The sequence below is a fragment of the Dermacentor variabilis genome, chromosome 2, assembly GCF_050947875.1.
Source record: "Dermacentor variabilis isolate Ectoservices chromosome 2, ASM5094787v1, whole genome shotgun sequence".
Lineage (NCBI taxonomy): Eukaryota > Metazoa > Arthropoda > Arachnida > Ixodida > Ixodidae > Dermacentor > Dermacentor variabilis.
The window spans coordinates 224396325-224421322 of record NC_134569.1 but is presented as its reverse complement, the minus strand read 5'-3'; the positions used below and the strand labels follow the sequence as shown (position 1 = coordinate 224421322).

General features: G+C 47.8%; 1 long non-coding RNA gene across 1 annotated transcript; it reads right to left on the bottom strand.

Moving 5' to 3' along the window:
- Window positions 1–720: 720 nt before the first annotated feature.
- On the bottom strand, window positions 721–24809 carry LOC142571195 (uncharacterized). The gene is made up of 3 exons (XR_012825793.1): window positions 24791–24809; window positions 23571–23659; window positions 721–762 (listed from the first exon to the last, which is right to left on the bottom strand). It is a non-coding gene; the product is annotated as an uncharacterized LOC142571195 (long non-coding RNA).
- Window positions 24810–24998: the final 189 nt, after the last annotated feature.

Sequence of the window (24998 nt, the reverse complement as noted above, 5' to 3'; positions counted from 1 at the left end):
GGAGAAGTATCTTCTTCGAAGCTCGCAGTAATACATTGCGTAGTACGACGCCGATGGTGACGTTGGCGACGGCATCTATACTCGCCGCTGTCAGCTCATTTGGAAGCTGACAGCATGTGGGTTACCAACGGGCGGAAGGCACACGGCGTCGCCTGCAAGCGTTGCTCGAGTGACGCTAACGTTTTTTTTTTTTTTTGTAAGCTTTGTCCTCAGGCATCAAAGACATACAACTTACCTGAGCGCAGCGCACGCCATCTTTCCTTTATAGCTCAAAAGACTCGTAAGCACATTCTTTAATAACGCATGATTCGAAAAACATAGAAATAGGAATATAAATAAAAACACGCAGATATGGAAAGACATTACCATTTCGTGTCCAGTGACGTGTGACATTCCGGTGGACATTTCAGTAGTCATTTCGTTGGACATGCCAGTAATAATTTCGTTGGACATTCCAGTAGCCATTTCGGTGGAAATTTCAGTAGTCATTTCGTTGGACATTCCAGTAGTCATTTCGGTGGACATTTCCATAGTTATTCCGGTGGACATTCCAGTAGTCATTTCGGTGGACATTTCAGTAATCATTTCGTTGGACATTCCAGTAGTCATTTCGGTGGACATTTCCATAGTTATTCCGGCGGACATTCCAGTAGTCATTTCGGCAGACACATCTGCCGCATTACCTAGCGTCGATAACTCGGCGACTTCAGATGTCATTGCGTCCGTAACGCTCTCTTCCTTGATCTCGGAGATTTTCATTGTCTAGAGAAATGGAAAGCGATAGATTGCTTGGAGAAAACGCTTTTCACTGAGAGCTTGTTACATTCGTACGTTTACAATGATACATCACTATAGTACCTGTAACGTTTTCAAACAAACAACAGATATGAAACAAAAAAGTAAGTCGTCTGTCCAAATTGAATAGCAGACCCATCCTCGCTTTTATAGAGGTGCAAAAGTGCGCATAATCGAAGCACGCTCCGCCTATCACCCAAGCCGGCAAAAGAGTCCGTCGGCCCCGCGACAGCTTCGACAGAGGGAGACAGCGCATACGGCCCGGACAGCCGCCGCGTTCAACAGAGACTACAAGTTTATATTGGCGGCGAGCTCGACCACTGGAAAAGCTAGCGCCACCGTCCGCGTGACGTGCATGAGAGATCACGTGGACACAGCTGCCGCGTCGGCTGCTTCGGAAGCCCCGAAGCGAGCTGAAAACGAAAGTTTAAAGTCCCACCTGCGCCGCGTTTCTGATTAGGTGGTGAGGCTTTACCGCCTTGGCTGTCTGCTTGACTACATATGAAAGAACTATAATAGGTAGTGGCTGCCTTCGGAGGCGTGCCGCATGGTAGGCTACTGCTCGGTGCCGCAGTGCCAGACGCACGCAACGGAGCCCGGTGTCAGCCTTATTCACACATAGCCACAGAAAAAGGAGCTGCGTGAAGCTGGGCTGGCGAAACTTAGAACCGGAAGACAGCCATCGGCTACAACTCGGGTATGCAGCAAGCACAGACGCGAGGAACATTTCTGCTACAGTGCCGGGACTGCGCGATGTTCGGTGAGTAGCAGAAAACGCGCACTGAGACGCTCGCCCGCGCCCGCTGCCCGGCTAATGTCATGAAGGTTTGGTCTATGAACTTGTTGATGCCAGATACTGGCAAGTTCACTGGAACGGAAAGGGAGCGGTAAGACGCACATTAAAAAAAGGCACAGCATATGGTCATGTTTGTGTTATGAATTAATGCACTGGATTACGAAAAAAGGAGCAGAGGGAAATCGCACGCTGAGAAGACCAATAAACATACAGTGCGACGCAACTTGGGAAATAATATTGAAATGTCCAAGAATTTAGAAGACAAAAAAAAAAAGATTGAATCGTCGCGATGGCACATCACAGTCGCCGTAGCTAGGCGTCGAAATCTCTACAAAGGAATTATTTTTTAACAGTTCTGCTAGCGTCCACGCAACAATGGTTGCTAGTGTACTGTCAAATGCTCATATGCGGCGGCCTAAAGCTCACGGCATGGTGCAAAAACGCGCTCACAGCGAAAGCAAAACATTGTGCACGAACATGCATGCAGAGGCACAGTTGGTCGCTGCGAACCCGTGTGATCGCTGCATTGAGGCCTCATTCTGTTATGCCCCATTTAGTTCTACAGACAACCCACTATAAGAACATATTTCACATAGTTTACTCTCAGCGTTCGCCTACCTTTCACGCAAGAAGCCGGTGCGGGAGAGGCCGTCGCGGCGACTGCGCGCAGTGTCGCGCGTTCACTGTACGTATTCGGTAGATAGCGTCTGTAAATGATTCTGTGCTTTTAATTTTCCCAGGATTATTATATCGAAAGTCAAAAACTTTCCTCGTTTTGAGAGTACCTGCATAAATGTCCGGGAGAGCTCCCGCGTGGTGTTTTCAGTGAGCGCCGTAAGCGAAACCTATGAGCGCGCCGCGTGATCCCTCATACTGCGCAAGTGCGGCGCTTCCGACAGATGGCGACTCCGTAACTCCTCGCCGCCAATAGGTGTTCTGCGCTAGAGGTTTCTAAAAGATACGCGAAGTTGACGGTCTCGAGAGAGAGAGGAGCGAGAGGGCGCGCGCCGAAACACCCTCTCAGACATCGACACACTGCGAGCAGAGCGAGAGTGCGCGCCTACGGATGAGTCACCACCCTCCTCGAAGACATTTCAGTGGCCTTGGCCGAAAACGAAAGAGCTGTCTACATTCCTAGGCTTTGTTGATGCTGCGGGAGCACGTCTCCGGCATAAAGTTCGAGAAATGCCGGCGAGGGCGATAAAAGCGCCGTTCTGGAATTAATTAAGGCAGGGAGGCCGCGCCGGTGAAGAGACGGGACGCGAATTCCTCGGGCATTTTCGGGAGAAGTCCCTTCTTCGAAATTTGCCTCACGTTAAGTCGAGAACGTCTGGCTCAAGACCAGCACGGGTGAATACGAGCGGACACTTGGTATTCCTATTCACTGTATCGTACGTGTCAAAGTCTTCGTGCTTCTCGTTAATTATTTTCCAGGGTCTTGTTAACACCCACCTGAATTGTGTTGTGATGTGCCTAGCCAAAGCGTGCATGAGTTTATGTAACCAGCGTGTTTGAAGAATATATTTTCTTTGAGTTTTGGCAACTCTCGGCTCTGACCCGGTATTCGGGCCACAACCGGTGTTCGCTGGCGCACAAGGAGGCCCCTCATTGTCTCTGCATTCGTGTGGTTATCTTCAGAACCTCACAAGTCGGCTTTGGAATTCGGCTCGGCGTCGTAGCCTCGTTGACTAGTTTTGTGACAGACACCTATCGGACCGCATTCACTTTCTGTGAAGCATGGCGTCATTAGCAACATGTAAGTGAACGTACTTTAGGAGAAAAAGCACGTAAGAAGCAACACACCACAGTACATGGTCGTAGCGACACTGCTGCTGCCGACAATGTTTAAAGCTATATGGCTAATGGGAACGAAGTTGCCATGCAGCATTCCACTGATTGTGGATTACTAGAGATGGTCGATAATTTTTTTTAATCGAATAACGAATAATAACGCGGCATTGGGCGATGCAGGGTTGTTCATCGATTAATTGATTAATCGAACTGACTTGTGTTTCGAACTCGCTTCCACCTCTCAAACCTATAAAGGTGTTTCAAAGTTTTTAAAAGGGCCCCGCAATAATTATGCCAGGCACTTCTTAAAAAATTGAAACACAGTTATTTACTTTTGTGGGTATGAGAGGTGGAACCAAGTTTGAAACATAAGTGTATATAGACGTAGACGTTTGAGAAATTATGATCTTTAACTTGCTAGAGACTAAATTTAGTTGGCACTAGTGTCTTTTGAAAACATTGACAATATGTGTTATAAAATGACACTTCGTTCAAAATTAAATACGATGCCTAACACTAGTAAACCACTTCAGATTAGTTAAACAATAAAAAAAAAACTGGCATAACTGAAAGCGGAAGTCCAACTCATGTATGCAAGAAATTGCAATGTGCTCAAGGGAAAAGAATATTACTAGTTTAAGATTTTCAACCACATGCTCTTATCTACAGAGCGAAGGAATGTCGATTGGCAAGGGCTGGAACCGACACCTTCTTTCAATGGCCGCACTACCAGCATGCCGGAATATATGCTCGGACGCTATAGATTTGCTGGAATCGACATGAACTCCCTCTCTATGTCGAATACCTGCTCCGAATCTAAGCGCATACTGCGCTACGTCTTTAGTAGACTGAGAGTGGCACGACGATCAGTTTACTGGCTTGCTATATAATGCCTTCAACTGTGAGGGCATTTTAAACCTCCGGCGCCGTGTGGCGTGTACAGGAAGAGATGGGGACGCGCTCGGCTCGGCATCACTCGGGACTCGGAATTACAGTCGACAGTCGCTCAACCAGAGCCGCACAGCCACTGCTCGTGCGCCGCAAATCCAGTACGATTTCAAAATTTTCGCGCCACTGCTGTCAAACTCTCGAAAACTAATAATCGAACAGGTCTAATTAATGGAGTCACCCAAATGAAAGGTAGACATCGACGAAGATTAATCGTTTTACAGGATACATTTAATCGATTATTCATTCGTCGATATTGCCAACCTTGCGGTTTAATCTAACTGCTAGCGCACATACGTAACCTGCAGGGGGGGGGGAGGGGGGCTAATTGTACAGCACTTTACGTGCAAAGTTGGCACGTGGGAGCAAGAGTCGCGAGGAGTTGAGAAATTAGGCGGCCTCTTAAGGGAGGGAGCCGAGGCAACAGCCAAACGGGAAGGAAAAGGGAAAATTAACAAATTTATTCGTTGTTTGTGAAGATATTTATGGATCAACATTTTTTTATTTAAAAGGAAGTAGATAAAACGCCGCCGGGAGTGGAGTACAATTCGGTGTGTTTTGAATGACGCTTCTACAGTTAGAAGTCGGGGCCAGACGTAGCCACTTCACTTATGTGCTTATGTGGGTGTTTTTTTAACCTTTCGCGGTGGACGCAGTACGTCTACAAGCGCAGCGTCCTGCGCTCTACGCGGTTGTACGGGAATGGCGGCCACGCATCGTTACGCAACTTCTCAAATAATAATACGAGCCGGTTTTGGCACTTGGTAGAACAGTAAACGAAGGATCCAAAAGAACCCCCTGGGATTCTTTCGCATATATATATTTCTCTAGAATGCTTGCAGAGCTAATTCAAAAACCACTACTAGAAATGTTTGTTTTGCACTCTCGCTTGTTTACTTGTTCTAAGAAGTGTTCTTCCTGCCCGAGTTCATTTAATGTGGTTCCTTGTTTGCCAAGTAAAGGAGAGATATACCTCACAGGCGTACCTGTGAGATACACCATATTTCATTTCTCTTTAGTGGACTTACGCGTCCTTACGGCAAGTGGTGGGAGTTATTCAAATTTACACTAGTAAAAATACACCCCCACCCCCTCATTTGCCTAGAAAAGTTACCTTGTGGTTCCTCCCCCCCCCCCGCCCCGAAAAAAATCCTGGGTACGTGCCTGTGCTACCGTTTTGTCCTTAACTAGACATTTATTTTTACCTTGGCCAATAATAACATAGAACACTGTTACATTCAAGTATTTCAAATCTGAATGAGTGTCAGGTTGAGTGAGAATTTGCGAAGCTCAAGGCACGACGGGATTACAAAGATACTGGTTCTTCCGACTCTGTACTCATCCTGTTTATCCACGAATGAGTTAGGAAGTTCTGAATAATAATCCGGTACACAATTTAGGGAACTACCAATTGTGCTCCCTGATAGTTCGAGCCACGATCTACCTGCCCCTCCCGCCTTCGAGAGTAGACATTCCTTAAATTAGGCACATGCTTGTCCAGAGAAAAATGGGTACATCATAACCAGCAACATTATGTTAATTCTTGCAAATGCTACAACTGTGAGAATGGGTTAGAAAAAAAATTCACCTACAATACTGTACTCCCTAATGCCATATTTGAACGCAGCTCTATACGCGTTTTCACTTCGCGATATATTGACTGGCGTGGACCATCTATCCCGTGCGGCTCGTTACAAAAGGAGCGAAGTGTGGCGCGACTTCCTCGCTAATCGGGACATCGCGATAGGGACATCGCGATAGGGACATCGCGATGTCCCGGACATCGGGACATCGCGATTCACAGCAGCCGCCGTAAACAGGCCTCCACTAATGCAACGCTTTGTTTTCATATCTAGTAACTTTGGACGCGCTCACTGCATGCCATATTGAATAGACTACGCGCGCTACTCTTGCGCCATTTCATAGCCACGGCGTGGCACTACACTTTTTTTCTCGCGCTTTCGCCGTAACTGCAGTGTGCTAGAATAGAACACTAGAACACTGTAGTCATAACCTTCTCCTCCATTCTCCGCCTCACGCTTTCACTGTAGCCTCCTCCTCGGATTTCCTCCTCGCTCTCTCTTCGCCTTTCATCTGCCGCAGCGCTCCGTGTTGGCTTTTTCATCCTTCGCTCTACTCTTTCGCTCGGTTACGCCGACGACGTCGAGGCACGCCGACGCTCAACGCAGGTACGGGCGTTTAAGAGCTGCGGTCTGAAACTGATTTCAAGGTTCCAGAGTTCGGGTGCTAGTTTGGAGATAACCTGAAGTCCCAGGTTAAAAGTTACATTTAAATGTTCCTGGCAAACGGATACATGACTGGAATGTTCATCTAATACTATGATTATCTTTGCACCATTTCTTGCTATACGCTGTCATTACTTTCACACTACCCACTGAGAATGGCATATCAGTGAGCGCGTTGACACTTTACTGAAGAAGAGTGGTGTAGGATTCGCATGCTGTAAATTAGTGGGGATGGCGCGCTGACAGGCAAGCAGGTTTGTCGAGGAGTTAACATACGGTTGGGAGAACCTGTGTTCTGAAAGAAAATAAAACAAAACAATCTAGCGGCAACGAAGCTACTACAACTGATTGCTTGTCTAGGTTCAAGAGCTCACAATTCCAACCCTCAGTCACAAGCACTGAACTAGACGCATCGTAGGTTCGTCCGACACTGCCGAGCTAAGCACAGGCTTGATACTTGACTGATAGTCAACCGACATCCAATGACATAATGAAACCTGTCCTGTCCACCGCAGCGTGTCAAAGAAATGCTTGTTACTCCCGCAATCCTGAATGTAACTTCACGGTCACTATTTCGGGTTTCTAGGCTAGCGCGACCACTCAATTGCGGTTGTCATTGATCCTAAATATACTGCTTCTTGAGCAATGCTGCGGAGAGGAACAGGTCGATACTGACTCCCTACGGGATCGCTTTCGAGTTGAATTTCAAAGATCCTCAGAAACGTTCCCCTCCACCCCCAAAAAAAGAAATTTCTGAGGCGAAACGTTCATATGGGGTCGGATTACCAGCGAAGCTGTTTAGGCTGCATACATGGGCTGCATAAGTTATGAAACCATATTTTTTTTTCATATGGCGCCACACTACGCCTACACATGTACCACCGTGGTCAGCGCAGCTCCCATGCACGTGGCGTTATAACCAAAGAAGCGTATTCACGAAGGGCCGCGCTCCGGAACATACTCTCAGAAAATCCCACACCTCTGCCCCTGAAGTTTACCCGTACTGAAGCCACACACCTGCGACGCATCGTCACGGAGGCAGCAGTGACACCAGCGCGCTGCGCTATAGGATGCGCCTCCAGACCTGGCAATCAGCCACTGACCGTTCCCCTCCAGGAAACCAGCGGCTGGATCAGCGACGTATACTACGGGACTGATCGGCTCTTGCCGAGCACCGCAGAAGAGGGATAGCCACACTCGCGCCTGCTCTGTCGCGTCAGGATTTGGATGCCTGGCGCCTCCCAACTAGTTCCCCCCCGAGAGCTGGCGCCTCGTATTCCAGTCGTTAGTTGCACTTCCACAAGGCTAAAAGATGATCGATAATATTTGAGCTGACGTTCTCTTTCTTCCCTCCCTCCGCCCTGATGGATCCTCTTCCTGGGATCGGAAAATTTTTGTGGTTATCTTAATAAACGTTTTAACGACAACACGTGCACAGGCGCCGTTGCCACACTCCTTCCGCCTTTCATTATTTGTCAAACAGGATTTAAAACATATAAGCGCATGAAAGCCTACTTGCTACACTCAGTGCACTTTCTTATATATATATAGTGCGTCTCTTACGACGCCGAATTTATGTGGTTGTATTTGGACCCCGATGTTGAAGTTATATTTGGAAGTTGGCAGAGTATTCGAAGCATGCCTGATCACCTCCTTGCGATATTGCACAATCTCCCCGATCGCAGCACGCATTTATGTCCAACGCGCCGGGATACACCTCCCCTTCCCCCCCCCCCCTCCCCCTGGGAACGAATGCGCGGGGCCTTGAGGTTAACAACCTGGATCTAAAAAAAGAAAGAAAGAAAACAGCGATACTTCAGGAGCGACTCTGCCTACACTCGGTGGAGTCAATAAAAATTGGGTAATCTTGGCACATACGTAAAGATGACGTTAGTCTTCGGTTTGCTAATTTCGTCGGTAAAGAAGAACATATGAATATGGTCGTGTGGAAAGGTTCGAATGAAATTCGCATTTTATTGCAGCTTGCGCAGTGATTCCAAAGCCCACCAAATAAACAGAAGCACCGAATCTACGTCCCCACAGTAGCGCCAGTGATGCATTCAAGCTCATCGAGACATTACATAATAATAGCGACACACCATACAGCCGTTAGCATGCTGAATCAAAGCTCCTGAAACAACATTCGGGACTTAAATTTGCCAGCGTTCTACTCCTCCTAACATATCTATTTTCCCATTCTTGTGCACAAAATTGGATGTTCTAAATATAGCTTTGCTTCTTAACTTTCTTAAAAATGAAGTTTTTTTTTAATTGCAGCGAATGCCATTCAAGTCAATCCAGTGGATATATCACAATATAATTTGTGTTTTTTTACGTGTATTTTAATAGAAAACTCAGAGCTTGTCCTCAGCTAAAGCTTCCCCTTAAGGGCACGGGTTTGCCAAATAAGTGATAAGATCGAATCACTCATGGGACAAATTGGCGTGGTTGCTAAATGTTTTTTTTATTTTACACTGCAATGGAAAAATACTGAGTCAGAATAACGACTGTGTACCTAGACCAATAATATTCCATGGTTTTGTGCAAGATTATTAGGAAAGTTACACGAAATTTATATGGAATCCATATACACTCGGTCTAAAATTATGCTGAGATGATGTCGAGTTATTCGTGTCGGATACGCGAAATGTTCCAGTAGGCTCATTGGAAATGCCCAACTATTGGTCAGCCGAGGCCTTCAAAATCACTAACCCGACGATGTTCTGAGGCAGCCACGAGAAGAAAGACAATGTTTGCTACTATGTCATGGTGTATTTTCTAGTTCTGTAAGCCTCTTAATGTACGGTAAGACCCGTTCGCCAAATATTATTGATTTTTTTAGTCTCGCTAAACTACGTTTCGTAGTTGCCTAGCATTGAAATAAATTTTTACTGCTATAGTGAAATGTACGATTCATGAAAATGGCCTCCGTTAAAGTGTTTATTATTTATGGAGGTTGCAAAATAAGCCAGGCCGCTTTCAAGCGGACCCCCCCCCCCCCCCCCCGCCCCAAGTAGCGCTTCCCCAAACTTATTTTATGAAGTGACATTCAATCAGTCAAGGAACCAATCTATCTATATAACCCCCATCTCCTCCGTTTGTAAATGTGTTTGTTGGTCACCAGCGTTTGGGCAGACCATCAGGGCCGGGCATGGACTCTCAGCACGAATGGCGATCCCCGTGCAAAGACAGATTGACCCGCTAGGAAGGCGCTGGAGAGGATGGCCACTGTAGCGTTCCTCTTTTTCGATACAATTTCTAGAAAGGACAAGTTTTGTTTGTTCAAGTGTGTTACGTTCATAACACACTTTGTGGGGACGCTCGACTCCGACGGATTCCCTTTTGTTGTGTTCCCCGCATGGCTCTCGCGTCTCCTGTAATCGGGCTTCTCCGCGTAGCTCAGCGTCGGCGGCGGTCGGTGTGGTTGCCGCGTAGACCAAGCTGAAGCGTAGGCCTGGCGTGGATTTTGCTCGTTAGCGTCAGCTGCATGCTTTCTTGAGCGAGGTGACGGTTGCTGCAGCATGTTTCAACTTTTCGACATGCGAAGCCTTTTCGCAAGTGTTTTTCGCAAGTGTTTTTAACTACGGTGGCCGGTGCGAGCTTGAGCTACACAGTTGCATTTGGTAGCGGCAGCAGTGCGACGGCCCTTGGATGGACAGCGCTTGACAAATCTCTCCTGTCTTGCAGCCACGGACGGAAGCTAATCTCGGGGACAGCAACACCCGCTGGCATCGCCGCATCGCTGTGCATAGGCTGCTGTACTGATCATCATCATCATCATCATCATCATCATCATCATCATCATCATCATCATCATCAGCCTGGTTAAGACCACTGCAGGGCAAAGGCCTCTCCCATACTTCTCCAACTACTCCGGTCATGTACTAATTGTGGCCATATTGCCCCTGCAAACTTCTTAATCTCATCCACCCACCTAACTTTCTGCCGCCCTCTGCTACGCTTCCCTTCCCTTGGAATCTAATCCGTAACTCTTAATGACCATCGGTTATCTTCCCTCCTCATTACGTGTCCTGCCCATGCCCCCCCCCCTCATTTCTTTTTCTTGATTTTAACTAAGATATCATCAACTCATGTTTGTTCCCTCACCCAATCTGCCCTTCTCTTATCCCTTAACGTTACACCTATCATTATTTCCATAGCTCGTTGCGTCGTCCTCAATTTAAGCAGAACCCTTTTCGTAAGCCTATAGGTTTCTGCCCCGTACGTAAGTACCGGTAAGACACAGCTGTTACAAACTTTTCTCTTGAGGGATAATGGCAATCTGCTGTTCATGATCTGAGAATGCCTGCCAAACGCACCCCAGCCCATTCTTATTCTTCTGATTATTTCAGTCTCCTGACCCGGGTCCGCAGTCACTACCTGTCCTAAGTAGATGTATTCCTTTACCACTTCCAGTGCCTCACTACCTATCGTAAACTGCTGTTCTCTTCCGAGACTGTTAAACATTACTTTAGTTTTCTGCAGATTAATTTTTAGACCCACCCTTCGGCTTTGCCTCTCCAGGTCAGTGAGCATGCTCTACTGATACTGGCCGAGATATTGTCGCAGCCTATTAGGAGACGGATAGCCGGCGTAGAGGACGTGTAAAAGCACTTTTATGAGAGCAGTCAACGCGACGTCGTTGTCGTCTCTGTTTTTCCACTCGCGCGCCACTTCAGCGTCGTTCTCATCGCCTGGCACATACCCGCGGCGACCATATAGGATGTGGCATTTGCCTCCCCTTTGAAAAAAAAAAGGCATCGTCCCGATGCACCAACCGCCGAAGGCTGTGCACAGACGGTGCAAAGTTGAGGTCACGAGGAAATGTAGGGCTTCATACGAAGCACGTGCACAACCTCGGGCAGATTCCGCCGGCGTTTGGAGCAGTTATGGCTGTCGGGGACAACTTCATAATTCACATCGCTGATGCGGCGCAGAACTGTGTACGGGCCGAAGTATCTTCGCAGGGGCTTCTCAGACAGCCCCCGCTGACGAATCGGAGTCCAGATCCACACCTGGTCACCGACGTTGTATGTGACGGGTCTGTGCCGAAGATTGTAGTGTCGGGCATTGTATTCCTGTCGTTCTTGGATTCGCAAACGCGCAAGCTGCCTGGCTTCCTCGGCGCGTTGCGTAAACTCCTCGGCACCAGTCTCGTCGTCACCGCACTCGTGTGGCAGCATTGCGTCCAACATTGTTGTCACTTCGCGTCCGTAAACGAGGTTGAAAGGCGTCACGCGGGTTGTCTCTTGGCGAGCCGTGTTATACGCAAATGTAACGTATGGTAAAATCTCGCCCCAGTTCTTGTGGTCGACGTCGATGTACATACTCATCATGTCTGCCAGTGTCTTATTCATACGTTCTGTCAGCCCATTGGTTTGGGGATGATAAGCCGTGGTCTTTCGGTGAGTGGTACCACTTAGTCGCAACACGGTATCCAGAAGCGCAGCCGTGAACGCAGATCCTCTGTCTGTTATGATCACTGCGGGAGCGCCATGCCTTAGGACGACGGCTTCGACGAAAAATCGCGCTGCTTCGGCTGCTGTTCCACGTTGGATAGCTGCTGTTTCGGCGTATCGAGTAAGATAATCAGTGACGACGATTATCCATCTATTTCCGGCAGTAGATAGTGGAAATGGACCTATAAGGTCCATGCCAATTTGTTCGAACGGCGCTTGCGATATCTGAACAGGATGCAGCAGTCCAGCTGGCTTGCCGGGTAGGGCTTTGCGGCGCTGGGAATCTAGGCATGTCTGTGTGTAACGTTTCACCATCGACGCAAGTCTTGGCCAATAGTACTTAAGCCTAATTCCTGCCAATGTGCGGGTGTATCCCAAGTAACCAGCGGTCGGCTCGTTGTGACAGGCATGTAGGACTTCGTCGCGAAGAGATGCGGGAATGACGAGTAGGTAGCCGCCGCCACTAGGTGAAAAGTTCTTTTTATAGAGAACGTCGTGGCGTAAGCAAAACGAAGGCAGCCCTCTCGCGAATAACCTAGGCACGCTGCTTGTTTTTCCCTCTAAGTAATTGAAAAGAGGAACCAGTTCTGCGTCCTCGCGTTGGTGGCGTGAAACGTCGACAGTATCTAGCACGCCTAGAAAACCCGCGTCATCATCGTCGTGGCCTGCAGTCTCAACAGGAGACTGAGAGAGGCAGTCGGCGTCGGTGTGGCGTTTCCCCCATTTGTACACAACCGTGAAGTCGAACTCTTGGAGCCGAAGACTCCAGCGCGCAAGCCGACCAGCTGGATCTTTTAAATTAGGCAGCCAGCAAAGTGCATGATGATCACTGACAACGGTGAAACTCCGACCATACAAATATGGCCGAAATTTCAGGACGGCCCACACCAGAGCGAGACATTCTTTTTCTGTAGTGGAGTAGTTAGCCTCCGTCCTGGATAGCGTCCTGCTGGCGTAAGCAATCACTCTTTCGGTGCAGTCCTGCCGCTGTACAAGTACTGCGCCGAGGCCGACATTACTAGCGTCGGTATGAAGAATCGTAGGAGCGTCGTCATCAAAGTGTGCGAGGACGGGAGGCGCCTGTAGCCGTTGCCGTAGGTCATCAAAAGCCCGTTGCTGGTCTTCACCCCACACAGAGGGGACATCTTCTCTGGTAAGATGGCTCAATGGCCATGCGATGCGCGAAAATTCCGCAATAAACCGTCGGTAGTAGGCGCAAATGCCCAGAAAACGTCGCACGGCCTTTTTATCTGATGGCGTTGGGAAATTAGCAACGGCAGATATTTTATCAGGGTCAGGTCGGACACCTTCACGACTAACAACGTGACCGAGAAATTGAAGTTCTTCAAAGCCAAAATGGCACTTTTCAGGTTTCAAAGTTAGACCAGCTGAGCGTATTGCTTCGAAGACCATCTTTAGTCTCCGTAAGTGTTCCTCGAACGCGACGGAGAAAACAATCACGTCGTCGAGGTAGACCAGACAGGTTTGCCATTTGAGGCCTGACAGTACAGTGTCCATTAGTCGTTGAAACGTTGCCGGCGCAGAACACAAACCGAAGGGGAGCACCTATAATTCATAAAGTCCGTGGGGCGTAACAAAAGCGGTCGTCTCACGGTCTCTCTCATCAACTTCTATTTGCCAGTAGCCGCTTTTCAAATCCATTCACGAAAAGTAACGTGCGTTTCGTAGCCTGTCCAGTGAATCGTCGATACGCGGTAGCGGATAAACGTCTTTCTTTGTGATCAGGTTGAGTTTTCGGTAGTCGACGCAGAAGCGCAGGCTACCATCCTTCTTTTTCACCAATACGACAGGCGATGCCCAAGGACTCTTAGATGGCCTAATAACGCCGTCGTCAAGGATCGTCGTCACTTGTGTCTGGATTGCCTCGCGCTCTTTCGGTGCGACACGATAAGGATTCTGCGGATTTGGTCTGGCGTCGGCTTCGGTGACAATACGGTGCTTAGTGAGCGGCGTCTGGCTAACTCGTGACGTGGATGAGAAGCAGCTCGGAAGCTCATTGATGAGCTCAAGAAGGCTGCTGCGTTCGACGGGCGATAAGGTGGGACTGATATCGACCACAGGGGCAGGCATTGCCCCAGTGAACGTCGCGTGCTCCACTGAGAGGCAGTCCCATATTGACGTAAATTCGTCGAAGTAAGCAACAGCCGTGCCTTTAACAATGTGCCGACGTTCCCCGGTAAAATTCGTCAGCAGGAGTGCAGCACGTCCGTCGTGTACGATAATTACGGCCCTGGCGATGGAAACGCCTTGACTCAGTACCAGTGCGTCGATGTGTTCAGCGACGCCAGTGCCAGTGTTGAAGTTATCGCAGATTACAGGCACGAGGGAACAGCTTCGCGGCGGAAGCGTGATACGTCGTCGTCGTCGATACGTAAGCGGGGTCGCTGGTGCTCCGCGGGGTCGACCTCGTCTGAACTCGTAGAAAATGTGACGACGAGGTCACGGACATTAATCAGTGCACCATACTCTCTCAAAAAACCCATCCCCAATACAAGTTCTTTACAACACTCAAAGAGAATGACGAGGGTGGCGACGAAGGTTGCGCCGGCGATTACTATTCTGACTGTGCATTTTCCAATCGGCGTCATCAACTGGCCACCGGCAGTTCGGATGTTGGGCCCGGTCCACGGCGTCTTCACTTTTCACAGCCTGTCGGCCAGCTTTTGACTGATTATCAAAAAATGAGAACCAGTATCGACGAGAGCGGCCACTTGGTGGCCGTCAATGCAAACGACAAGATCGGCGCTGACGGCGTCGGTTACAGGAGGTGTAGTTGGAGTCGTCGGAGTTGTAGAGTCGTCGATCGTCGGAGATGGGGGCTCTTGGGTAGCTAGCCGCCGGCTCCGCGAAGGGGTGCCGAGCATGAGACAATCCTACCCCGCACCTCCACCAGTGTCGCAGTCTATTAGGAGACGGATAGCCGGCGTAGAGGACGTGTAAAAGCACTTTTATGAGAGCAGTCAACGCGACGTCGTTGTCGTCTCTGTTTTTCCACTCGCGCGCCACTTCAGCGTCGTTCTCATCGCCTGGCACATACCCGTGGCGACCATATAGGATGTGGAAATATCTGACGTCAGCCACCCCAGAATTTACTACGGTGGCTAGTTGGTTGCCTTCACCTGGCTGCCATTGCGGCTGCTGCTTGGACAGCGTAAAGATTTCATCTTTTTTCTCGCCTTCGCACCTGCTCTTAAATGTTCTGCACTACAGCCACGGTCGGAAACTAATCTCGGGGACAGCAGCACCCGCTGGAATCGCCGCATCGCATGGCATAGGCTGCTCTACTGATACTGGCCGAGATATTTGACGTCAGCCGCCCCAGAATTTACTACGGTGGCCGGTGCGAGTTTGAGCTACACAGTTGCATTTGGTAGCGGCAGCAGTGCGACACCCCTTGGATGGACAGCGCTTGACAAATCTCTCCTGTCTTGCAGGTTGGTTGTTTAAATCATTGCTCTAATTTGCTTAAGTACTGCTGCTGCTGCCAAATTGCAAAACTGTTTTTTCGTTGTCCTTTTCTTTGGTGTCTTAGATAGACATGGCCAATGATTATGATGAATGCCCTGAATGTTCTGAACTGCTTCAGGAAATGGGACAGTTCGTCACTTGTAAAGGGTGGGAATTAAGCTATCGTTTCGACAGGTGTTCTGGCATGGCAGCGAAAACTTATAAGAAGAAGAAGAAAGCGGATGACACTCTCCCTGAATGGGAATGCAAAACATGCTCGCAAGCTGCTCTGCGCGTTGGTGTCACTTCTGTCCGTAATCCAACACCCATTGAGCAGGATATAGCAACGGAGATGTCAGCCATTAACAAATAATTGAATGGATTGCTGCCTCTGACAGAAAAAGTCGAATCTCTTCTTGAACTGAAAAATGCAGTCATAGGTGTACAAAAGTCAGTGCAACATATGTAAGATAAACATGAGGAAGTTCAGAAAAAGCTGTCAGATCACGACAGTGAAATCACAGGAATTAAAAATCGCATGGAACACGTAGAGAATTCTGCGGCACGAAGCGAAGTTGAAGAATTGAAAGATCAATTAAATGATTTAGAACAATATGGAAGAAGGCTCAACCTAGAAGTCGATGGAGTTGCCTGTGAAGCAAAAGAGGATATTCAGTCGAAGGTAAACAATATCGCTGAGCCCCTTGGTTTGTCCCCGCTGACTGATGATGTGGAAGCTATTCACCGCTTGCCCACCAAAGGTGATCGAACGCCACCGGTCATAGTGCGATTTCTCTCGCGTAAAACAAAGGCGAAGTGGCTAGAAAAGGCTAAGCAATTAAGAGACACTAAAGCAAATGTGCGTTTCTATGACAACTTGACACCTTGCAATAAGCATTTGCTCGGGCTGGTACGTATCACCGCTAAGGAGAGGGGCTACGAATTCAGATGGCAGAGAGACGGAAAGATTATTGTTCGTAGAGTAAGTGGGGAAGCAGCATTGCATATCATAAATGAATCTCATCTTGAAAAAATTAAGCATAGAGCCCCCTCATCACATAGCTTTCTTCCTGTAACAAATGGAAACGCAGGCAGAAACTAGGTTTTCGAGCAATGCATAAGAATCGTCCCTATGTTTCTAATGCAAATAAATATGGACAGAGAACGCAACCCGCACACATATCTATACCACAGTGTTGAGCAATTGAAGAAAAAACTGTAGTATACCCTTTTCGTGAACAGAGCAATAAATTCTCGATATTCTGTCTGAATACAAGAAGTTTAATTAATAAAGCTGATGATATTAGTGTTTTTCTCAGCAACTTAGACTACAAATTTGATGTTCTGTCGTTTACAGAGACCTGTTTCACGGATTTCCGTGACGCTATATCACTAGATGGCTATTAAAACGTATCACTTTGCAGAACAAATCGTAAAGGAGGAGGCATGTCACTTTACTTTCGTAATGGCATAGGATATACTTACCTTGGAGAGTTCTCACGGTACACGTTGACTGTGAAGTTTTGATTGTTAAATCAAATGGTAGAATTGTAGTTTTAATTTACAAGCCTCCCTCCGGAAACATAGGCAACTTTTTGTCGTATTTAGGGGATACCCTCCAGTGCATTGCTAACACAAACAACTCGCTTGTTGTACTCGGTGATTTTAATATTGACGTGAAATCATGTAGTGTGGCGTCTAGAGACCTATCTGATATGTTGTCAAGTTATAATTGTGAGAATGTAATTTCGTCACCGACAAGAATAACTGAAAATAGTGAAACTAGTATTGACTTGTGTTTTGCGGATTTTCTATGCTCTGATGTTACTTCTGGTGTACTGGCTTCTGATCTCTGTGACCATCTTCCATTTTTTGCTATCCTACCTATTCATAAATATTGTGGAAGAATTGTGGATGTTCTTTTTTTGTGCGATTTTAATGTTACTTTAGAAGAAAGCTTGTTGTCTCAAATGCACTGTTTGTCACCACGAGGAGGATAGGCCTCGTCAGGCATATACAGCCTTTAGCCTCCCTCCTGACGTGGCGATGTATGTTTGGATGCTGTACATAACATTGAAAAAGAGAATAAAATGTCTTCTACATGTCTACATTCGTCGGTGCGGGAGGCACACAGTCTGCATCCGGCGAGAACGATTTTAGCGCCCGCGGAGCATTGGAAAGCCTGAAGCGAATGAGTACGGAAGCTTCGTGGGTAGTCCGTGTTTCTTATGTAAATACCTTCTCCTGTCTCTTCGACTCTTGAAGTCGCGGTTTCTGGGAGCCAGATACTCGCGGGCCACGCGTGCCACTACGAGCTGCTGGCACAGTGCGGTAACACAACAGCGTCTGGGAGGCTGTCAACTCGGATGCAGCGACTGGGTAGGTCACATGGCCGACGTGTCCTCGTGGCTGCCTGTTTGTGTGGATGCCGGTTGTTGTTGGGGTAGCGATTCATTAGGCCTGAGGCCTTAAGGAGCTGGCTGTGACAAGTGGAGAGACGAAACCTTGTGGCATGTGGCGTCGAGGTGTCGCGCTTCGCTTCCCTCAGTCAAGTTAGCCTCGCACGAATGGAAATTACTCGTTGGATTCAAGAAAGAGAGCTTTCTTCACGTTAACTTGGCATCTCAGTAGCCGCCTGATATATTGCTAGCAGAATAAAAAGATTGTACCACGTGGGCGACGCGCATGCAGGATTCCTCTCCCTTGCACTAATTCAGTGTTTGTCGAGTGCATTGGGTACGCAGCATGAGCGGAGTAATCCCTGGTTTGCTGCACATTGTCTGCGCCGCTGCCCCGGGCTACGATCGAGCTAGGCAATGGAGATGCCTGTGCCCAGGTCGGCGCAGAGACTTCAGCGGCCGCCTGTGACCGGCTGGCAATCCTGCGGCTAGAAAAATAGCCAGCAGTCACCAACGGCTACTGCCGCTCGCGCAAATAGGACGTGTTGGCGCGAGCGACGCTTGCTCATGCCGACTACTACGTCGCCGTTTCCGGTACACTGGCCTGAGTCTTGTCGTCATGTCTGCAGAGCTTCTGCTGTGACCAAAGGACGCCAGCGGGAGAGACCAGAGACATTGTCGGCGCACATCTTATGTACAAGGGTGCATGGACATTTGCTCTGTGGCCATTGCCCCATATACCGCTTTGTCGCGAAGCGTGCGTTGGTGTTAGACCGTGTGACATGTTTCGCTAGAGTATGTAGTGATTTAAGTTGGGCATATGTGGGGACGGCTTGACTCACGCGCGCTCCCTGATGTTCTTTTCCCCGCATTACTGTCGTTTCTCTCGTAATCCGGCTTCTCCGCGTATCGAAGTGCCGGAGGCGGTCGGCGTGGTTGCGACATATTACGAAAGATGAAGCGAGTGCTGCGCTGCTAACGCCACCTAACGGAGTGGTTACTGAGGCGCGAAAGAGAGTGGGCTCTTCGGCTTGGGTATAGTGTACTAGAGAATGATCGAGTTAGCTGAACGGCGCTCTCCCGCTGAGGCGCCGCGTAGGGAAAAAATTGGAGGACGCTTAAGCTTCGCCTTCAAGAGTGGAACGCGACAGCGTTCCTGTCGACCCGCCAAGGGGTGTAAGACAATGGGCTACAGGGCAGCCATCACTTACGAGGCGCCCCGCATCGGACGCGGTGAGCGTCGAGCCATATGGTCGAGCAACGCAGCGTTCGGCGCAGCAACGAAACGTGCGCCTGAGCAAGCGGAACGAACCAAAGAACTCGGTATCTCGGAGGGGGAAATGATGCACGCCAGCCAAACGTCGTGATCGGCACGGGCCGAAAGATAGACAGATAGTGATCTAAAGAAAGGAAGGCCGCATGATTCTGCAGAGGGAGCAAGGCGAAGCGTTGTCAGGGGAGAGAGAGTCCATGCCGCGACCCGCCTCGCACCGGTCCTCGTACAGCTCCAATGCGCGCGTGGCGCGCCATCTGTCGGGCAGCGCCGTACATGGAGAGGAGGGGGTCTTCTATGTTTGCCGCAAGATGGCTCAGCGTGTGCGGAAAGCCCAGAAGAAATGCAGCGGAAACGCACTTCGCTACTCGTGTAATTGCGACTTCTGTAAGTTACATGTTCATAATTACCGATATACACCGCAGTATAACTTTCCACGGCTCGATTCGAAGGCAACACCGCATTCACTAGAGGCGCGTTTGTACCGCTTGGAAGCATCGAACTCGTGGCTGAGTGGTAGCGTCTCCGTCTCACACTCCGGAGACCCTGGTTCGATTCCCACCCAGCCCATCTTGGAAGTTGCTTTTTATTTATGAAGTGCCTGCCGTGATTTATCGCTCACGGCCAACGCCGCGGACGCCGACACCGACGCCGACGACACCGGCTTTTCTGCGACACGAGCTCCTTAACGCTATCGCGTTAAAATTGCGCGAGGGCGTTGCGGGCGAACTGGGTTGGGTCGGGGACACGCTTCGTGGCATGTCCAACGTAATTTTGCTGCGGGCGCTGACACCGATTGCGTGTGTACGCTCTTATAGTGGCGCTTTACTTGAACTGCAAGTTTGTATTGGCACCTTTTTACTACGTACACATATTTGAGGCATGGGTTATACACCATGACGTCTTCAATTTTGCTTTCGTCAAGTCCGTTGGATGCTAGCGAGCGCGCGTTCGCCGTGCGGACGCTGTTTTTCTCAGAAAAATTCCGTGCAGTATTTTTTTTTTGTTTCATTTGCATTGGTGCACCTGCGACTCGCGTCAGTTGGTGCAAATTGTAGTTTTAGCCAGGCGAACTGCTATTTTCAACATTCTTTTCTTGAAGTAGCACTTAATTTTTGCCACAGAAGCCGCCTATCTGCAACATGAAACTACGCGAGAAAATTTTACGATATCATGCCATTTTATGCTCACTTCTTCGTGGACTATTGATCTGGGCACAATGATCAAAGAAAGCAAAATTACAGTGAAATAAACTAGGTTTAATAACTGCGTGGTCCAAAGAGTTGCAGATGACCAACGCACTTCTAGGTAAGTCTAAGGGTATATAGACATATATATTCACGACATATGTGTAAGCGAAAAAATATCAAATATTCTAAATGCGCTGATTTAAAAAGGGAAAACTCCCTACCGCAATGAGCATGTTTCTACTAGATGCTGCTTCAGCCCAAATGGAACCAGTCGACTTTCCGAGAAAAGGAATCAAGGCAATTATTTGATGTTAATGTGAACAACAGTGTTAGGGAAAATATATTGCATATGCGCTCAAAGTGGATAGGGAAGACTGCGAATGCTTTACCAATTTAATCTCCGTGGTATGTCTGGCGATCTCCTTGAACGTGACAGCAGGCAAAATGAAGCAGAAACCTACAGCCTAATCGAATTGTATTTGCTATTCAGATCGTATTCTACTTAAGAATTGACTATGAAAAATTCAGAGCCATTCCACTCAGTGAAGGTGGATGACCAGCCGGAGCTGTATGTAAGTATAAAGAGAGTAACGTAAATAAACAAAACAATATAACAGGAATAAGCACGTTGACCACAGTAACTATGGCTTTATGGTCGCTATGATAGGCGACTGCAGGCTCTGTGACGACACTGGATATGTTCGTAGCGAATGTTAGATCTATGCGTGACCGATGGCGCTTCGCGGAGTGATTTGTCTTGGTGTAACATTAAAGGCCGAATCTCTCCAGGAGAAACGATAAGAACCACTTTCGGTCGGGACGAGACACATCGACGTTAAAGTGAACCACATTGACGATGGGATTGGAGTCCACCGGGAGGATTCACCCAAATGCGTGGATCATAAAATTTTCAAGGTCCCTCATTGAAGTTCCGGGATGAACATGGCGACAAGAATTCCGTCCCCAGGCTGTACGGCGCATGCGTCGGCGCATTCTACCGCAAGACTCGGTAAGGAATAGGGCGCAACACATCAAACAACCATTCATCAACCATTACCGGTTTTGACACATCTGGCCTCAAACGCTGCAAGGACGCTGACACGATTTTGCCCTATGCTTATGCAATTTTACCTCTTGAGACGCCGCGATCGTTTTTGCCAACGCACATCACCAAGCACTGCATACTAGCCTAAGACAGCTCCACTCTAAAATTATCGAATAGCCGTCTCCGTTCGAATGTAATGCAGAACAGCACTTTTGAAGTGTCAAAAGTGAAAGGCAGATGCAAGTGAGGACTCTTATTCCGAATGATTGGGCTGCTGGACAGTCGTGGCTGTTAATTTCGCAAAGGCGCACCAATTCCTGAGAGAATTAACGCACGGGTGCTAATAGGCTCTCCTGAACAAGTTCTAAGCCGCCACTTAATGTAAACGCCCCATTTTGAGGCAGCCTGAAAATCTGCTAACTTTATTCAGGCAAGGGAAATTTTTTTCACACTCTCATCCTATGTGCAACCCAATAAAACTGGGTACGCAATGTGGTATCCCACTTATCTTGTTCAAAGAGCACAGATCTAGAAATATCTCTATACGTGTATGTGAGTCACGCGGTTCCTTTAATTGCTTCATTATTGTCCTTAAAATAGCGCACCGTATAGCTGAAATCAGCCGTTTATAATACAGAATCTGCTTAGTTTAACGGACGTACAGTTGGGAACGGTGCCACATTTGGATATGAAATATATGATGAGCGTAACATGTTTGTCTCGGACATCACACTCCAGAATAATTTCTTTCGTTTACAGCCCTAGAAAAAAGCCAAAGGACGCAGCTCCTTATATTTTTTATTCTTTATTACTGATATTATTGAACACATTTTGGCGTTTTCCGTCTGGCGATAAGATTTTGAGGCCACCTGTTCAGTTCTCACCAGCTGGGTTTCGTTAACGTGTACCTATACAGAAGTACACGTGTGCGTTTTCATTTTGTTTCCATCGAATTCCGCGACCTGGTTTGAACCAATGAGCTCAAGTTTAGCAGCGCAACGCCATATCCACTATGTAGCCACTAATTAGTCTACGACGCGGCTTTCTTTTATTTTGTTTGCTGGATAAAATATTTCACAAGGCTTATGGGCCAGAAATTAGCATATATTATGGCTACCGAAAGCCGTTCTTGGCGCCCGAGGTCCGACCACAATAAAAGAACCCGTACCAATTACTCCGCATTCTATGACGCGAGGAAGGTGGAAACATGAATGGAATTTTGCGTTAGAGTTTTGTCTTTCTTTTGCTATAAGAATACTTCCCGTAAATCTGTATACAGGTCGCCAGATATGTTCTATTTGTTTGGAGCGGCAAGCGGGAATTTTAGATACGTTTTTCCGTCTGCCTTTCGCAAGAACTACTGATGGAAAACCATATGCGCAAAAATACACACGAGACGAACCTGCTGCTTGAAGGACAAGAAAAATATTTGTTCTCCTAAGGGAGCCGTACAATAACGCAGTAGAATGAAAGCCGATACTGCGACTGCAATGCGCGCGTAATCACCGAGCGGATTAAAATCAAATAAAACGAAATAAAGAAGAGAAAGAAGGGCATCTGTTCCTAAGGAACAAATACATGTCATACGCAATTGTAAACCCCCCTTCAGCGATGTGAACGCATGTGCGAGCGCGTGAGGTAGAACGAATGACCCTTCCGAGAAATATCGCCAGCAGTTTCCAACGGCGCGACCTCGATGCGGCCCAATCCACTTTGATTGCAGCGCCGCCACAGTATTTTTCGTCGTGGCGCAGCTCACTGCGAAGCATGTGCCGGACCTGCCGCTCGTGCCACCCAGCCGTACTCTAGTAGTGCACTCTAGTTTGCCAGCGACGCGGACGCTTGGCGAGCTCGCGCACACTTTGCGGAACTGTACACGCGAATAATTAGGCGTTGCTGTCCCGCATGGGACCAACATATTCGCTCGCTGTCCAGTCGCGGCGAGTAGGATTTCCTCGATTTGTCGCGCGCCCATCGGCATGCACTATGTGTAGTAATTCGGCTAGCAAGGAATTAGTGTAATAAAGGTACAATAAATGCCGTTGTAATTGTTTGCTCTGCTGCGTTGTCGTTCTTTTGCCCCAAGAGCACGTTTTAGACCCCACAACATGCAAGGGCATTTTCTTGCCAACATGGGTATTGAAGAATATTAGTGTTTACCTCATCACCAATGATCTCATCAGGTCCTGTGGACATTGACGAATCTCCGGCTGTGGTCGTATCGTCTGCGGCCTCCGGTGCCGAAGTTTCTGTATGAACACACCGACAGAAAGAATGCACCTTAATAAAAGGCAGATAACTATAACAGCGGATTTATAGTCGCCGACATGCTACTCCGCATGGATAAGGCCGTACCAGGTTCACCAGAGGTAGCAGCCGGCTCAGTCGTGATATCAGGTTTTGAGTTCTGTTGGGACAAAAACGCAAATGGACAGCTTTACACCAATGTGTACTACATTCGCGCTTCCTAAAACAACATTACTTTAAATTGAGATCAAACATTTCCTTCTTTTTTTCTCTTGCGGCAGACGCATCGGTTGTTGGGCTAACGTTGGAACGCAAACATTGGGAGAAGACAGGACAGATATTTATTTAGTGAATGTATCTTCCGAAGAAGAATAAATTGAAGGCGCCCTAGCATTTCAGTCTGATAGAATGACATAATGTGCGAACGTGTATTCAAAAACACGTTAGTACGTAAGTGAAAAGTGTCAAATGGTGCAACCGACCATAAAATTATAGGTAAAGAGGCAGTTACGTGTTCCGTCGATCATTCGGTTCACACGAGGTCAACCGAATTGTTATTAATATACTCCCTTTTCCAAAATTAGCCTCAGCACCGGTGGCCTTTGCAAATAAATTCCTATTAATGGCGGCTTGCCCATCTCATATGACTGAGCCCATTGTGGCGTAGCATAGGGTCAACATCATGATGGCGACATATAAATTGGGTAATTACGGGAACGAGGACATGTCACACAGATGTCAGAAATATAAAACACACGACAATTCTTTGTTCCACAGTGTGCGCATGGCGGAGTTCTGATATTATGCCTCCGGCAGGCAACAATTTCACGCCTAAAGACGCTTAGTGCGTTCGCGGTATACGCGGCCAAAACTCAAAACTCTGTTTTGGCACTGTCGAAAAGTACGATGTCATTCAAATGTGTCAGCATAGAATACAAGACTCCGTAGGGAAAGAACGTACTCTGCGTAAGTTCGTGTCCGATTATAGCAGAAGAATCTTATCACTTAGATGCACCTTAGAGGTTACACACAATAATTACATATTCTTTTATGCATCAACACACGAGGAACACAAAACATTATTTAAAAAATTCATCGACGGTTCCCCTGATCTACAAATTAAGTGGGCTTACCAGCGAGTCTTCAGATGGCGAAGAAACATCAGCGCCGTCAGTAGCTTGTCGAGGTTGGGGCGCTGAAGATTACAATAACAATTATGTTGTGTTACAAAAGGCTACGTTTAAACAAAAACCTAAATAAGCATTTCCTAATTGAAACTAAGAATACGTTAGATTGAATACCGGCACTAAATACTTCATAGTCCGCAAGCCTTGGTGGTTT